Consider the following 16,925-nt stretch of genomic DNA (forward strand, 5'->3'; position numbering starts at 1 on the left):
AATCGGAGGCCCTTTACACTGTACTATCCTTTTTGAGATGGCTTCAACATACCTTCATCTTTGATCAGAATCAGAAGAGCTGCATAGTTGTGAAGAAACAAAAGAAAAATCTTAAGTAATAAAGCAACAACACGAGTACCACCGAATGGTCTTCAATAAAAAAAGGATTAAAGTCTAAGAGCATTTGCTGGAACCTGGAAGCCCATGAGATTTCCCTTTGTATGGTAACATGACAAAAAATGGGAAACACTGCCACAAATGATGTGAACCTCTCTATCAGTCTGTGGAAAAGAAGAAGGGGCATAGCTGATCAACCAAACACCCAGCAAATTTTGTGATATTTGGTTGATCAAATTATTTATTGAAGCAAAGTAGGTGACATAAAAGAAATCTATTTACAAAGAAAGTCACATTCGACAATAGACTGATATTTAGCACCTGAACCTCATTGAGTAATTAGTGATTACATAATAATGTTGATTCATATCCAGGTTTTAGCATCCCCAACCTCACTGAGTAATTACATATTTTCTTCAAGAGTAGCATGATGCTTATCATCCCAGTTATTTCTTCATTATCTTTCATCAAGATAACTGTTTTCTTTTTCATTCTACAATCTAGCCATTTCGTATCCTCTATCAGTATAGTTACATCTTCACTGTCCTTCACCAACTATGTCAAATCTCCCTCAATTAATTATTTTTCTCTTCATATTTAGCTTCTCATTTGTAGAATAGAACATATTACTAATTTAGACAGGACATTATGGATTGTAAGCGTTAATTGCTTATTTGCAGCAGCTAAGAGTCTCTACTCTCCCTGCTATGCATAAACTACTACTTCAAAGAACTTCTCAATACAAATACAGTCAAAGCTTCAGTGCATTAATTACTTAAGGGAACGTTCATATTTTGAGAACTGAAAAAGCCAGGAAATAAGTGGCAAGCGTTGTCTTTCTCATGGTCAGCCAAATCAATAGATCCTATTTATTAACATCCCCAAACAATGCTAATCATTTAGAAACATCGGCGCTACTTACTTATCTTACAGGTCAAGATGCAGGCATGGTCATCCGAGAGAGACAGAGTGAGAGCGTAACTACAACTTTATCATGGGAGCATTGATGATCGATTTTCTGAAGTACGTCAAAACACAAAGATTTTTGTAACAGTAGGGGGAGAAAAGAAGTCAATGTACCGTGTGTGTTTTCCCGTGAGGGATTTTCTACCAATGTACCATACAATGCAGTTCTTTGGAACACTACATAAATCTTAAGAATGGACTCCGTATCACACAGTGCAGTATTGATTATGGTAAAAAAAAAACTATGCTGGATCAAGCTGCTATTTAATACAGTATACTTGTAAAGGAATATATGAGAAAGTTCACCTGATTCCAATGATAATCTTTTGGAAGGTGCAAATAACTTGACCCTGATAATGACCATGGTTTTTCTGAGACCAAATCAAAGCTTGGACATTGATCTGTTGATTTCATCCTTCTACCTGGTTGCATGCACACAGTTTGAAGCCAATATTCCGAAAATAACATAAATACTATTGCATTCGCCTCCTCTGAATATGAACATGCAAAGTGTGTGAATGGCAAGATATCAGTACGTATGGGTAATCAGCTAAACAATGGTTCTCTGCTCAATATGTATGGTGGCATCCCTCGTTTTACTTCATCTTTATAAATTTTTGAATGTAGTGCTAGTTAATACTCATGTACACATGTGTACATCAATAGCAATCTCATTTTGCAGTCATAAATCTACGGAATGCTAATCAATTTTTCCACTGAAATTGTGCAAGGAATGGGTAAGGCTGAACCATCATTTACCGGCAATGCCTTCGTGATATGTCTCTATGGCAACATTCTGTCATTTGAAGGAAACCATTAGATGCAAATATCTGAAACACCCGCAACATTTCTCCACAGCAACATTCTGTCATTTGCAGGAAACCATCAAATGCAAATATCTGAAACAAAGGGCAAAAAGTTAATACAAATTCATGGAATGCTGGATATCTATGTCAACGAAAAGATGTACACAGCAACAGCCTCTACCACGCTGGAGGGTGGGAGCACCCTGGATTGAGCAGGAAGAGCGACACACGCGCGGAAAATAATGCGATGGTGCGGGCGTAGCTAGCCGTGGTGACACAGGCGCTCAAAACAGCCTGGAAGCGCGATGGTGAGGGCCTCGGTGGGAGGCACAGCACAGACTACTGGCCATAAGCAGCATTTACCTGTCAAGCCAACACATCAAATTCATTTGACCATATGTTTGAAATGAATTCTGGTGTATATATAGATGTATAACCAAGGGGCCAATCAGAAGTCTATAAAAAGGCACATGCAAGATTGCATTATACCCTGAAGATTTTTTGCCAAAAGCGAAAAATCATGACTTTGAATGTATCTCATGAGTTAATGAGAACAAATATACATACGTCATAATCTCAACCTAGGTTAATTTGGAAATGTAGTAACCGAGAATTGTCAAATAATTTAACAATTATAAGGAATATGAAGCTGATCTCCTTAAACAACCATTTGTGAGTAAGAATCATTCCAAGCAAGGAGAACTATGTACTTAAGATACAATCGATCATGTAGTATACCTTCCGTTGTGGTGGCAGTTCATCCAGAATTCAGCGAACACCTAGATAACTGAAACAACACAGAGAACCGACAATATCAGGCAATCGTTGTTGACGTGAGCTGAACAGCAGGCTGCTCAGGTCGAATCTCCATGGAGGAATCAGCCACACACATACACACATATCGAACGGACAGGAAACTGAACGGAACTCACCAAATCCACCTCCATGACCACGAGGTCTGACGCGGCCGCCCAGGCCATCCTGTTGGCGTCCGGCGGCGCAAGCACCGCGCGGCTGCTTCGCCGATGGGGTCGACGGCGTTCTGCAGGAGAACAGGCACCGTGGCAGCAATCAGTGCGTGCCTGGTCGCGGCCGTCTCAGCCACAGCGGTGACGGGGACGCGCCAAGCACTGGCAACGAAGACGCTCGCAATAAGGGAGTCATCGTGCCAAGCATTGGCAAGGAAGATGCTCGTGATAAAGGATTTGAACAGCCAAGAACTCACCAGCTAGGAGAGAGGAGGGCACCGACCCTTGGAAGGGAAAAGGCTCCGGCGCGGCCTGCCGGTCCGCCCGCGCCTCTGACTCCCGCACCGCTCCCCTCCGGCCCGCGTCCTACGCCCTTGCCGGCTGCTCTCGTCGCGCCGCTGCGCCGACTCCGCGTCCAGCTGGTCCCCTTGCTACGCCTCCAGCACCGGCGCCCCACTCCGGCTCGCGCCATGGTGTCGCCGCCGCGTCTGGCCGCCTCCGCCCCGGCCTTGCGTGCCGCGCCTCAAACCCACCGCCGTGTACCCCGTGCGCCGTCGCGCCTGGCCACGCCACCCGCTCGCCGCCCCATCCGCCGCGCCAGACCGTGCCGCCTTCTCGACGCCCTCGAGGCGCACCCGCCGCCGCCCCTGGCACGCGTGGCCACGCGCTCGGCCGACGCCGCCCCAACCGTCCGCCCGTAGCCCGGCCACGCGCCCGCCGCCGCCCACGCCTAGCCAGGGAGAAAGAGAGGAGAAATAGAGCTTTGGTTCTTTTTTTTTTTTGGTCTCGTGGTTGTTTCTGAACCAATCGATGGTGGGCCCGCACCGCTTTGACCACCGCTGAGGAGAACCACACATCGATAGTAGAATCGAAAGGAACAGAAAGAATGTCTTTGCCGGTAACCGGTAGTCGGTTGCCTGTGCTTGGATGAAGGAATGGATAAATAGCTCATGAACAGTGCCACTGTGATGATGTGTAGTTGTCTGATTGATTGAAAGAGTGGATAAATATGCAGTGAACAGTACCCAAATCAATCTAGAGTGTGGTAAATTGATTGAACTTTATATAGGGTATAATAACTAGTATATACACATTCTTGTGGTGTCTTTGGAAGGCAAGGAATGATGCTCTATTTCGTAGAAAAATTTGCAGGCCATCACAAGTATTTCCTGTAGCTAACGCCATCATGCAGGAATCAAAGCTAGACGATATGAAGACACAACATGAACAGAAATCCACTAATGTTATGGACCAACAGCCTGTTCCATTGCAGGATTCTTCTTTGGTTGTAGGTAATGCCATCTTCTGTGATGCGGCATGGAAAAATGAAGGAAATGTCCAATCAACTTCCGCGAGCATAGGCATCATCATGCGATTGGAAGACAATCAACACTGCCAGCAGCTACATGTGTCAGCTTTGTCTCCACCGGCATCTTCACCCCTCCAGGCTGAAGCGTTTGGGCTGCTCCTTGCCACCATGTTGGCTGAAGCACTTCACATAGACGAACCAAAATTCTTCACAGATTGCTCTGTGTTGGTGTCGGCACTAGCGGCAACATCCATCTTCAAAGACGCAGGTCACTGGAACATTAGACCTATCCTTGCTACTATACAGGCATCCTCAACTTTCCATCGTAGCAGGGTAGCCCATATCAACAGGTGTTATAATGTAAAGGCACATCATCAAGCAAATCTAGCGCTTAGAATTCAGAAGAGGACTCTACTTGTTAGGTGTCTTTCTTCGGACACATGTCTTTGTCCGGGTAGAGATGTTCTCTCCTTGTTAAGTGTGAGTCCGTTCACACTCCTCTCTGTAAAGTGTTGTTAGATGTAATAAAATCTTTACATGTTCAAAAAAAAAAACAATTGCCAAGTATCACATTATCCAAGACATTATAGCAAATTACTACATGTATCACTTTCCAATTCCAACCATATAACAATTTAACGAAGAAGAAACTTCACCATGAATACTATGAGTAGAGCCTAAGGACATACTTGTCCATATGCTACAGCGGAGCGTGTCTCTCTCCCACAAAGTGAATGGTAGGATCCATTTTATTCAAACAAAACAAAAACAAAAACAAACCGACGCTCCAAGCAAAGCACATAAGATGTGATGGAATAAAAATATAGTTTCAGGGGAGGAACCCGATAATGTTGTCGATGAAGAAGGGGATGCCTTGGGCATCCCCAATCTTAGACGCTTGAGTCTTCTTAGAATATGCAGGGGTGAACCACCGGGGCATCCCCAAGCTTAGAGCATTCACTCTCCTTGATCATGTTGTATCATACTCCTCTCTTGATCCTTGAAAACTTCCTCCACACCAAACTTAGAACAACTCATTAGAGGGTTAGTGGACAATAAAAATTAACATGTTCAGAGGTGACACAATCATTCTTAACACTTCTGGACATTGCATAAAGCTACTGGACATTAATGGATCAAAGAAATTCATCCAACATAGCAAAAGAGGCAATGCGAAATAAAAGGCAGAATCTGTCAAAACAGAACAGTTTGTATTGAAGAATTTTATCGAGGCACCAGACTTGCTCAAATGAAAATGCTCAAATTGAATGAAAGTTGCGTACATATCTGAGGATCACTCACGTAAATTGGCATAATTTTCTGAGTTACCTACAGATAAAACAGCCCAGATTCGTGACAGCAAAGAAATCTGTTTCTGCGCAGTAATCCAAATCTAGTATGAACTTTACTATCAACGACTTTACTTGGCACAATAAAACACTAAACTAAGATAAGGAGAGGTTGCTACAGTAGTAAACAACTTCCAAGACACAAAATAAAAACCAAGTACTGTAGTAAAAACATGGGTTGTCTCCCATAAGCGTTTTTCTTTAACGCCTTTCAGCTAGGCGCAGAAAGTGTGTATCAAGTATTATCAAGAGACGAAGTGTTGTTATCACAAGCTCCCCCATCCGTAGTGGTACTAAGGGCTTTGTCAATTTTAAGCCTATAATAATATTTCTTTGGTTTAGGCACTTTAGAGACATACATAAATTTTTGCTCCTTACCCACATAAGCTTTCTCCTTATATTTAAGAGAAGAAAATGTTGCACCCAAGGTTCCCATAGCTTTTTCAAGTTCGTCAATCCTATTGATTTGATCATCATGGTCAGCACAAGTTCCTAGGACACTAATTCTTTCATCAATTTCTCCTAAGGATTTATCAAGTTCATCAGTTTTATCAAGTAACATCTCCAATTTAGCTTCAATACTTGGAAAAAATTTCTCTATGGTTTCCAATTTTTTCATAACATCTTCAAGAGAGATTTCAGTTTTAACTTCATCGACAGGAGGTATTCCAAATAGACTCTCAATAATGCAGCTAGCTTCTAATGCAGGAGTACTTAGGAAGTTACCTTTCGCGAGACTATGAAGAACATACCTATTCCAGCTAGAGATACCAACATAAAAATTCCTGAGTAAGATAGTGGTGGAGTGTTTCTTAGTGCACCTATTATGGGCATCACTAATTCTATACCAAGCATCTCTTAAACATTCTCCCCCTCGTTGCTTAAACGGACGAACTTCAACTTCAGGATTACTCATTTTAGCAATAGTAAATAAAGCAAACTAGATAAAGTAAATGCAAGTAACTATTTTTTTTGTGTTTTTGATATAGAGTGCAAGACAGTAAATAAAGTAAAGCTAGCAACTAATTTTTTTGTGTTTTGATATAATGCAGCAAACAAAGTAGTAAATAAAACTAAGCAAGACAAAAACAAAGTAAAGAGATTGGGAAGTGGAGACTCCCCTTGCGGCGTGTCTTGATCTCCCCGACAACGGCGCCAGAAATTTGCTTGATGCGTGTGGTTGACACGTCCGTTGGAAACCCCAAGAGGAAGGTGTGATGCGCACAGCGGCAAGTTTCCCTCAGTAAGAAACCAAGGTTTAATCGAACCGAGTAGGAGTCAAGAAGCACGTTGAAGGTTGATGGCGGCGGGATGTAGTGCGGCGCAACACCAGAGATTCCGGCGCCAACGTGGAACCTGCACAACACAACCAAAATACTTTGCCCCAACGAAACAGTGAGGTTGTCAATCTCACCGGCTTACTGTAACAAAGGATTAACCGTATTGTGTGGAAGATGATTGTTTGCAGAAAACAGTAGAACGGTATTGCAGTAGATTGTATTTCAGTATAGAGAATTGGACCGGGGTCCACAGTTCACTAGAGGTGTCTCTCCCATAAGATAAACAACATGTTGGGTGAACAAATTACAGTTGGGCAATTGACAAATAAAGAGGGCATAACAATGCACATACATATTATGATGAGTATTGTGAGATTTAATTGGGCATTACGACAAAGTACATAGACCGCTATCCAGCATGCATCTATGCCTAAAAAGTCCACCTTCAGGTTATCATCCGAACCCCCTCCGGTATTAAGTTGCTAACAACGGACAATTGCATTAAGTATTGCGCGTAATGTAATCGAGTAACTACATCCTCGAACATAGCACCAATGTTTTATCCCTAGTGGCAACAAGCACATCCATAATCTTAGAGATTTACGTCACTTCCCGCATTCACGGAGACATGAACCCATTATCGAGCATAAATACTCCCTCTTGGAGTTACAAGCATCTACTTGGCCAGAGCATCTACTAGTAACGGAGAGCATGCAAGATCATAAACAACACATAGACATAACTTTGATAATCAACATAACATAGTATTCTCTATTCATCGGATCCCAACAAACGCAACATATAGAATTACAGATAGATGATCTTGATCATGTTAGGCAGCTCACAAGACCCGACAATTAAGCACAATGGGGAGAAGACAACCATCTAGCTACTGCTATGGACCCATAGTCCAGGGGTAGACTACTCACACATCACTCCGGAGGCAACCATGGCGGCGTAGAGTCCTCCGGGAGATGACTCCCCTCTCCGGCAGGGTGCCGGAGGCAATCTCCTGAATCCCCCGAGATGGGATTGGCGGCGGCGGCGTCTCTAGAAGGTTTTCCGTATCGTGGCTCTCGGTACTGGGGGTTTCGCGACGGAGGCTTTAAGTAGGCGGAAGGGCAGGTCAAGAGGCGGCACGAGGGCCCACACTACAGGCCGGCGCGGCCGGGGCTTGGGCCGCGCCGCCTCGTAGTCCGGCCACCTCGTGGCCCCACTTCGTCTCCTCTTCGGTCTTCCGGAAGCTTCGTGGCAAAATAGGACCCCGGGCGTTGATTTCGTCCAATTCCGAGAATATTTCTTTACTAGGATTTCGAAACCAAAAACAGCAGAAAACAAGCAACTAGCTCTTCGGCATCTTGTTAATAGGTTAGTTCCAGAAAATGCACGAATATGACATAAAGTGTGCATAAAACATGTAGATATCATCAATAATGTGGCATGGAACATAAGAAATTATCGATACGTCGGAGACGTATCAGTAATCCTCTAACCGACATCTTTACTCTCAAGGCGGTGAAGCCTAAGAACGAGAGACCTTGCTCTGATACCAATTGAAAGGACACAGATGTCGCCTAGAGGGGGGAGGTAAATAGGCGGTTTAAATCTTTTACGAGATGGGCTTACCAAATGCGGAATAAAAGTAGCGTTTACTTTGTCAAGCCCAAAACCTATATACTATGGTTCACCTATGTGCACCAACAAATTATGCTAAGCAATAGAAGCAACTATGTGATAGCAAGATATATAACTTCAAGCACGATGGCTATCACAAAGTAAAGTGCATAAGTAAAGAGCTCGGGTATAGAGATAACCGAGGCACGCGGGAGACGATGATTTATCCCGAAGTTCACACTCTTGCAAGTGCTAATCTCTGTTGGTGAGGTGTGTTGGCTTAGCTCTCCCGAACGCCACAAAAGGCCTCACCTTGAGGTGTGGTTTCTCAATGCACACCAACGCCACAAAGGCCTCACCCCAAGATGCAGGAGTCACTCCACACACCGAACGCCACGAAGGCGCCTAACCTTATTCTCCGGTGACCCTCGCAACCAAGGCCTAGGTCACGGTTCCACTAAGGGATTTCCTTCGAGGCGGAAACCGGGACTTACACAAAGCTTGGGGCATGCATCCACAACTTAATTGGAGGCTCCCAAGAAATCGCCACACAGGCCTAGAATCCGACTAGGGTTCCCAGAACCCAAGAGTAACAACTTTCTTGCTTTCACTTCCACGAATCGCGGTGGACAACTCAAACCGATGCACCAAATGCAATGGCAAGAACACCACAAAGATGCACAAGTACTTCTCTCTGAAATTTCAACAAAGCTACAAAAGCTATTGTGGGAATAAGAGAGGAAGAACAAAAAGGAACATGAACACCAAATTTCTTCCAAGAACTAGATCTAGAGATTCCCTCACAAAGAGAGAAAGATGATTGATGGGATTGTAGATCTAGGTCTCCTCTCTCTTTTCCTCAAATTTGAGCAAGAATCATGGAGGGATTTGGGATAGAGGAAGCTCTCAGATATTCTCAATGGAGGAGAGCAAAAAGTGTGTGGGAACACTCAAAAACGAGAGGAGGAAGAAGAGCTATTTAAAGGCGCTGCCAAAAAATCTGCCCGTTGGGCCTGTTCAGGCAAGACTGGCAGTATCGGCCTGCTAAGGCCGGCAGTGCCGCTAGCAAGCAGTAGCATGCGTGCCGGCGCGCAGCGCTAAGGCTGTCGAGCGAGCGACGCACCGCAGCACGCGAGCGAGCGCTTGGCTTGGCCAGCGAGCGACGCGCGGATGGGCTAGAGGCACGCGGTAGGCGGCCAGGAGAGAGCGGCGGAGCTAGGGCGCGAAGCTAGGCCGACCCGGCAGTGCCGCTGGGGGGGGGGCGGAGGTGCCATACTGCGCGGCCTGGCACTGCTGCGCGCGGGAGCCGGCAGTGCCGGAGTGGGCCGAGCGGTACTGCTTGCCCATCGAGGGCGGTAGTGCGGGCTGCCTCCCCTTTTCTTTTTTTTTCTTTAAAACAAATAAAAGACAAACTTCAAAAGAAAATATCTAGAGTTCGGAAACTCCGATCAAGACGAAACCAATTTTGTTGGAAAGAGGACGACAAGAGCTACCCCAATCCTCTTCTTCATACTCATCCTCATCCTTATCACGACGAGAAATATTAGGTTCCATGGTAGGAGGTATCGTGGAACCCTTGGCTATAAGGCATATATGAGAACCGTGAGATAAAGATGAGGAGTTACTTGATGCTCCTTTCAAGATCTTGTCTTGACCAATAAAATCTTTGATTTTCCTCTACATTGTTAGTCACACAACAACTAGAGGAAATAGAAGCATTTTTTATCATGGCCACATGATAAAGCACGCATATCATCATTAGATTTATTCAAGCAACTTACACATGATATGCAAGGTCTACCAACACAAGCATGTAAATCATTTCTAGTGCTAGATGTGTTTAAGTCCAAAGATGAACCATTGCAATGAGATATAGATGAAGGATCATCAATAGTAAGCTCAATATCAACATTGCAATTTCCATCACCACTCACCATATCGTTACCTTGTGTCTTGTCACACATTGGTGAAGTGGATGAAGATGGGAACTTATCACGGCCGGGAGTGGAAGCAATACCATCATCCTCAATAATATTGGACACATCATATTTATCTTGAAGCTTTGTCCATAATTCATGAGCGCTCCCAAAAGGCATGATTGATGAAGTAACTACATTGCTCACAACAATGGAAAACACATGAGAAGCAAGAGCATCGAGGCAAGACTTTTTCTTCTCATCAAGAGATAAATTTTGGGGATCCTTAGGAGAAGAAAAACCCATGTCAAGAATTCGCTCCATGTCTGGGGAAATACCCCAAAAAATATTAAGCACATCAATTTTCCATAGATCATAATTTATGCCATCAAATATAAACAAGTTGTTGTGCGGTAATCCCCTAACCGACATCTTTACTCTCAAGGCGGTCAAGCCTAAGAACGAGAGACCTTGCTCTGATACCAATTGAAAGGACACGGATGTCGCCTAGAGGGGGGAGGTAAATAGGCGGTTTAACACTTTTACGAGATGGGCTTAACAAATGCGGAATAAAAGTAGCGTTTACTTCGTCAAGCCCAAAACCAATATACTATGGTTCACCTATGTGCACCAACAAATTATGCTAAGCAATACAAGCAACTATGTGATAGCAAGATATATAACTTCAAGCACGATGGCTATCACAAAGTAAAGTGCATAAGTAAAGAGCTCGGGTATAGAGATAACCGAGGCACGCGGGAGATGATGATTTATGCCGAAGTTCACACTCTTGCAAGTGCTAATCTCCGTTGGTGAGGTGTGTTGGCTTAGCTCTCCCGAACGCCACAAAAGGCCTCACCTTGAGGTGTGGTTTCTCAATGCACACCAACGCCACAAAGGCCTCACCCCAAGATGCAGGAGTCACTCCACACACCAAACGCCACGAAGGCACCTAACCTTATTCTCTGGTGACCCTCGCAACCAAGGCCTAGGTCACGGTTCCACTAAGGGATTTCCTTCGAGGCGGAAACCGGGCCTTACACAAAGTTTGGGGCATGCATCCACAACTTAATTGGAGGCTCCCAAGAAATTGCCACACAGTCCTAGAGTCAGTCTAGGGTTCCAAGAACCCAAGAGTAACAACTTTCTTACTTTCACTTCCACGAATCACTGTGGAGAACTCAAACCGATGCACCAAATGCAATGGCAAGAACACCACAAAGATGCTCAAGTACTTCTCTCTCAAATTTCAACAAGGCTACAAAAGCTATTGTGGGAATAAGAGAGGAAGAACAAAAAGGAAGATGAACACCAAATTTCTTCCAAGAACTAGATCTAGAGATTCCCTCACAAAGAGAGAAAGATGATTGGTGGGATTGTAGATCTAGGTCTCCTCTCTCTTTTCCTCAAATTTGAGAAAGAATCATGGAGGGATTTGGGATAGAGGAAGCTCTCAGATATTCTCAATGGAGGAGAGCAAAAAGTGTGTGGGAACACTCAAAAACAAGAGGAGGAAGAAGAGCTATTTAAACGCGCTGCCAGAAAATCTGCCCGTTGGGCCTGTTCAGGCAAGACCGGCAGTATCGGCCTGCTAAGGCCGGCAGTGCCGCTAGCAAGCAGCAGCATGCGTGCCGGCGTGCAGCGCTAAGGCTGCCGAGCGAGCGATGCACCGCAGCACGCGAGCGACGCACGGATGGGCTAGAGGCAAGCGGTAGGCGGCCAGGAGAGAGCGGCGGAGCTAGGGCGCGAAGCTAGGCCGACCCGGCAGTGCCGCTGGGGGCGGGCCGGAGGTGCCATACTGCGCGGCCCGGCACTGCTACGTGCGGGAGCCGGCAGTGCTAGAGTGGGTCGAGCGGTACTGCCGGCCCATCGAGGGCGGTAGTGCCGGCTGCCTCCCCTTTTCTTTTTTTTTCTTTAAAACAAATAGAAGACAAACTTCAAAAGACAATATCTAGAGTTTGGAAACTCCGATCAAGACGAAACCAATTTTGTTGGAAATAGGACGACAAGAGCTACCCCAATCCTCTTCTTCATACTCATCCTCATCCTTATCACCACGAGAAATATTAGGTTCCATGGTACGAGGTATCGTGGAACCCTTGGCCATAAGACATATATGAGAACCGTGAGATAAAGATGAGGAGTTACTTGATGCTTGATACGTCTCCAACGTATCGATAATTTCTTATGTTTCATGCTTGTTTTATGACAATACCTACATGTTTTATACATACTTTATGTCATATTTATGCATTTTCCGGCACTAACCTATTAATAAGATGCCGAAGAGCCAGTTGTTGTTTTCTGCTGTTTTTGGTTTCAGAAATCCTAGTAAGGAAATATTCTCGGAATTGGACGAAATCAACGCCCAGGATCTTATTTTTCCACGAAGCTTCCATAAGTCCGAAAGGGAAAAGAAGTGGGGCGACGAGGCGACGCCAAAGTAGGGCGGCGCGGCCCAGGCCTTGGCCGCGCGAACTTAGCGTGTGGGCCCCTCGTGGCGCCCCCTGACCTACCCTTCCGCCTACATAAGCCTTCGTCGATAATAACTCCAGTACCGAGAGCCACGATACGGAAAACCTTCCAGAGATGCCGCCGCCGCCAATCCCATCTTGGGGGATTCAGGAGATCGCCTCCGGCACCCTGCCGGAGAGGGGAATCATCTCCCGGAGGACTCTTCACCGCCATGGTCGCCTCCGGAGTGATGTGTGAGTAGTTCACCCCTGGACTATGGGTCCATAGCAGTAGCTAGATGGTCGTCTTCTCCTAATTGTGCTATCATTATCGGATCTTGTGAGCTGCCTAACATGATCAAGATCATCTATTTGTAATGCTACATGTTGCGTTTGTTGGGATCCGATGAATATGGAATGCTATGTTATGTTGATTATCAATCTATCATCTATGTGTTGTTTATGATCTTGCATGCTCTCCGTTATTAGTAGAGGCTCTGGCCAAGTCATTACTTGTAACTCCAAGAGGGAGTATTTATGCTCGATAGTGGGTGCATGCCTCCATTAAATCTGGGACAGTGACAGAAAGTTCTAAGGTTGTGGATGTGCTGTTGCCACTAGGGATAAAACATCAATGCTATGTCTAAGGATATTTGTGTTGATTACATTACGCACCATACTTAATGCAATTGTCTATTTGTTTGCAACTTAATACTGGAAGGGGTTCGGATGATAACTCGAAGGTGGACTTTTTAGGCATAGATGCATGCTGGATAGCGGTCTATGTACTTTGTCGTAATGCCCAATTGAATTTCACACTACTCATCATAATATGTATGTGCATTGCCATGCCATCTTTATTTGTCAATTGCCCAAACTGTGGACCCCGGTCCATTCTTTACATCAAATACAATCTACTGCAATACTCGTTCTTACTGTTCTCTACAAACATCATCATCCACACTATACATCTAATCTTTTGTTATAGCAAGCCGGTGAGATTGACAACCTCACTGTCACGTTGGGGCAAAGTAATTTCATTGTGTTGTGCAGGTTCCACGTTGGCGCCGGAATCCCTGGTGTTGCGCCGCACTACACTCCGCCGCCATCAACCTTCAACGTGCTTCTTGACTCCTACTGGTTCGATAAACCTTGGTTTCTTACTGAGGGAAACTTACTGCTGTACGCATCACACCTTCCACTTGGGGTTCCCAACGGTCGCGTGCTGTACGCGTGTCAAGCTAAATTTCTGGCGCCGTTGTCGGGGAACTGAAGAAAAGTTACACTACAGAGATCTCTAACTCCCACGTCAACTTCACGCCAGCAAATAAATTTCCGGCGCCATTGCCGGGGAGATCAAGACACGCTGCAAGGGGAGTCTCCACTTCCAATCTCTTTACTTTGTTTTTGTCTTGCTTTATTTTATTTACTACTTTGTTTGCTGCACTATATCAAAATACAAAAAAATTAGTTACTTGTTTTTACTTTATCTAGTTTGCTTTATTTACTGTTGCTAAAATGGGTACTCCTGAAAATACTAAGTTGTGTGACTTCACAAACACAAATAATAATGATTTCTTATGCACACCTATTGCTCCACCTGCTACTACAGCAGAATTCTTTGAAATTAAACCTGCTTTACTGAATCTTGTTATGAGAGAGCAATTTTCTGGTGTTAGTTCTGATGATGCTGCTGCCCATATTAATAATTTTGTTGAACTATGTGAGATGCAGAAGTATAAGGATGTAGATGGTGACATTATTAAATTAAAATTGTTTCCTTTCTCATTAAGAGGAAGAGCTAAAGATTGGTTGCTATCTTTGCCTAAAAATAGTATTGATTCATGGACTAAATGTAAGGATGCTTTCATTGGTAGATATTATCCTCCTGCTAAAATTCTATCTTTGAGAAGTAGCATAATGAATTTTAAGCAATTGGATAATGAGCATGTTGCCCAAGCATGGGAAAGAATGAAATATTTGGTTAAAAATTGCCCAACCCATGGACTGACTACTTGGATGATCATCCAAACCTTTTATGCAGGACTGAATTTTTCTTCGCGGAACCTATTGGATTCAGCTGCTGGAGGTACCTTTATGTCCATCACTCTAGGCGCCGCAACAAAGCTTCTTGATAATATGATGATTAATTACTCTGAATGGCACACGGAAAGAGCTCCACAAGGTAAGAAGGTAAATTCTGTTGAAGAAACCTCCTCCTTGAGTGATAAGATTGATGCTATTATGTCTATGCTTGTGAATGGTAGGACTAATGTTGATCCTAATAATGTTCCGTTAGCTTCATTGGTTTCCCAAGAAAAACATGTTGATGTGAACTTCATTAAAAATAATAATTTCAACAACAATGCTTATCGGAATAATTCTAGTAACAACTATAGGCCATATCCTTATAATAATGGTAACGGTTATGGTAATTCTTATGGGAATTCTTACAACAATAATAGGAATACACCCCCTGGACTTGAAGCCATGCTTAAAGAATTTATTAGTACACAAACTGCTTTTAACAAATCTGTTGAAGAAAAGCTTGGTAAAATTGATATACTTGCTTCTAAAGTTGATAGTCTTGCTGCTGATGTTGATCTTTTGAAATCGAAAGTTATGCCTAATGAAGATAAATATATTAAGTCATTTGCTACAGCAAACGCCATTCAAGTTAGAATTAATGAGAATATAAGATTGATGGCCGAATTGCATGCTAGGTGGGAAAAAGAAGAAAATGCTAAAGATAATAATATAGCTAAAGTTTGGACTATTACCACCACTAGCAATGCTAATGCTTCACATGTTGCTACACCTCCTACTATCAATGGTAAAATAATTGGTGTTGGCAATGTTTCCACTTCTAATGCAAAGCCTGCAAAACTGCCGGAACCTGCTAAAACTGCTGAAATTGCTTGCGATAAAACTGCTGAATTTTTTTCCAATATTGGGGACAATGATCCCATTTCTTTAGATCATAATGGTTTAGATTTTGATGATTGTCACATCTCTGAAGTTATAAAGTTCTTACAAAAACTTGCTAAAAGTCCTAATGCTAGTGCTATAAATTTGGCCTTTACGAAACATATTACAAATGCTCTCATAAAAGCTAGAGAAGAGAAATTAAATCGCGAAACTTCTATTCCTAGGAAGTTAGAAGATGGTTGGGAACCCATCATTAAGATGAAGGTCAGTGATTTCGATTGTAATGCTTTATGTGATCTTGGTGCAAGTATTTCCGTTATGCCTAAGAAAATCTATAATATGCTTGACTTGACACCATTGAAAAATTGTTATTTGGATGTTAATCTTGCTGATAACTCTACAAAGAAACCTTTGGGGAGGATTGATAATGTTCGCATTATGGTTAACAATAACCTTGTCCCCGTTGATTTTGTTGTCTTGGATATTGAATGCAATGCATCTTGTCCCATTATATTGGGAAGACCTTTTCTTCGAACTGTTGGTGCTGTTATTGATATGAAGGAAGGTAATATTAAATATCAATTTCCTCTCAAGAAAGGTATGGAACACTTCCCTAGAAATAGAATGAAGTTACCTTTTGATTCTATCATTAGAACAAATTATTATGTTGATGCTTCATCTCTTGATAATACTTGATACACACTTTCTGCGCCTAGCTGAAAGGCGTTAAAGAAAAGCGCTAATGGGAGACAACCCATTATTTTACTTCTGCACTTTTGTTTTATATTTGAGTCTTAGAAGTTCTTACTACTGTAGAAACCTCTCCTTATCTTAATTTTGTTGCATTGTTGTGCCAAGTAAAGTCTTTGATAGTAAGGTTCATACTAGATTTGGATTACTGCACAGAAACAGATTTCTTTCTGTCACGAATTTGGGCAGTAGTCTCTGTAAGTAACTCAGCAAAATCTGCCAATTTACGTGAGTAATCCTTAGATATGTACGCAACTTTCATTCAATTTGAGCATTTTCATTTGAGCAAGTCTGGTGCACCTAAAAAATTCGTCTTTAAGGACTGTTCTGTTTTGACAGATTCTGCCTTTTATTTCGCATTGCCTGTTTTGCTATGTTCGATGAATTTCTTTGTTCCATTAACTTTCAGTAGATTTTTGCAATGTCAAGAAGTGTTAAGAATGATTATGTCACCTCTGAACATGTGAAT

The 16,925-nt window shown here is 43.3% G+C and overlaps 1 long non-coding RNA gene across 1 annotated transcript; it reads right to left on the minus strand.

Moving 5' to 3' along the window:
* Window positions 1-1,183: 1,183 nt before the first annotated feature.
* On the minus strand, window positions 1,184-2,113 carry LOC124678712. Its single transcript, XR_006994610.1, has 3 exons — window positions 2,071-2,113; window positions 1,843-1,982; window positions 1,184-1,505 (listed from the first exon to the last, which is right to left on the minus strand). It is a non-coding gene; the product is annotated as an uncharacterized LOC124678712 (long non-coding RNA).
* Between the last annotated feature and the right edge of the window lie 14,812 nt (window positions 2,114-16,925).

This window comes from Lolium rigidum, chromosome 7 (assembly GCF_022539505.1).
Source record: "Lolium rigidum isolate FL_2022 chromosome 7, APGP_CSIRO_Lrig_0.1, whole genome shotgun sequence".
Lineage (NCBI taxonomy): Eukaryota > Viridiplantae > Streptophyta > Magnoliopsida > Poales > Poaceae > Lolium > Lolium rigidum.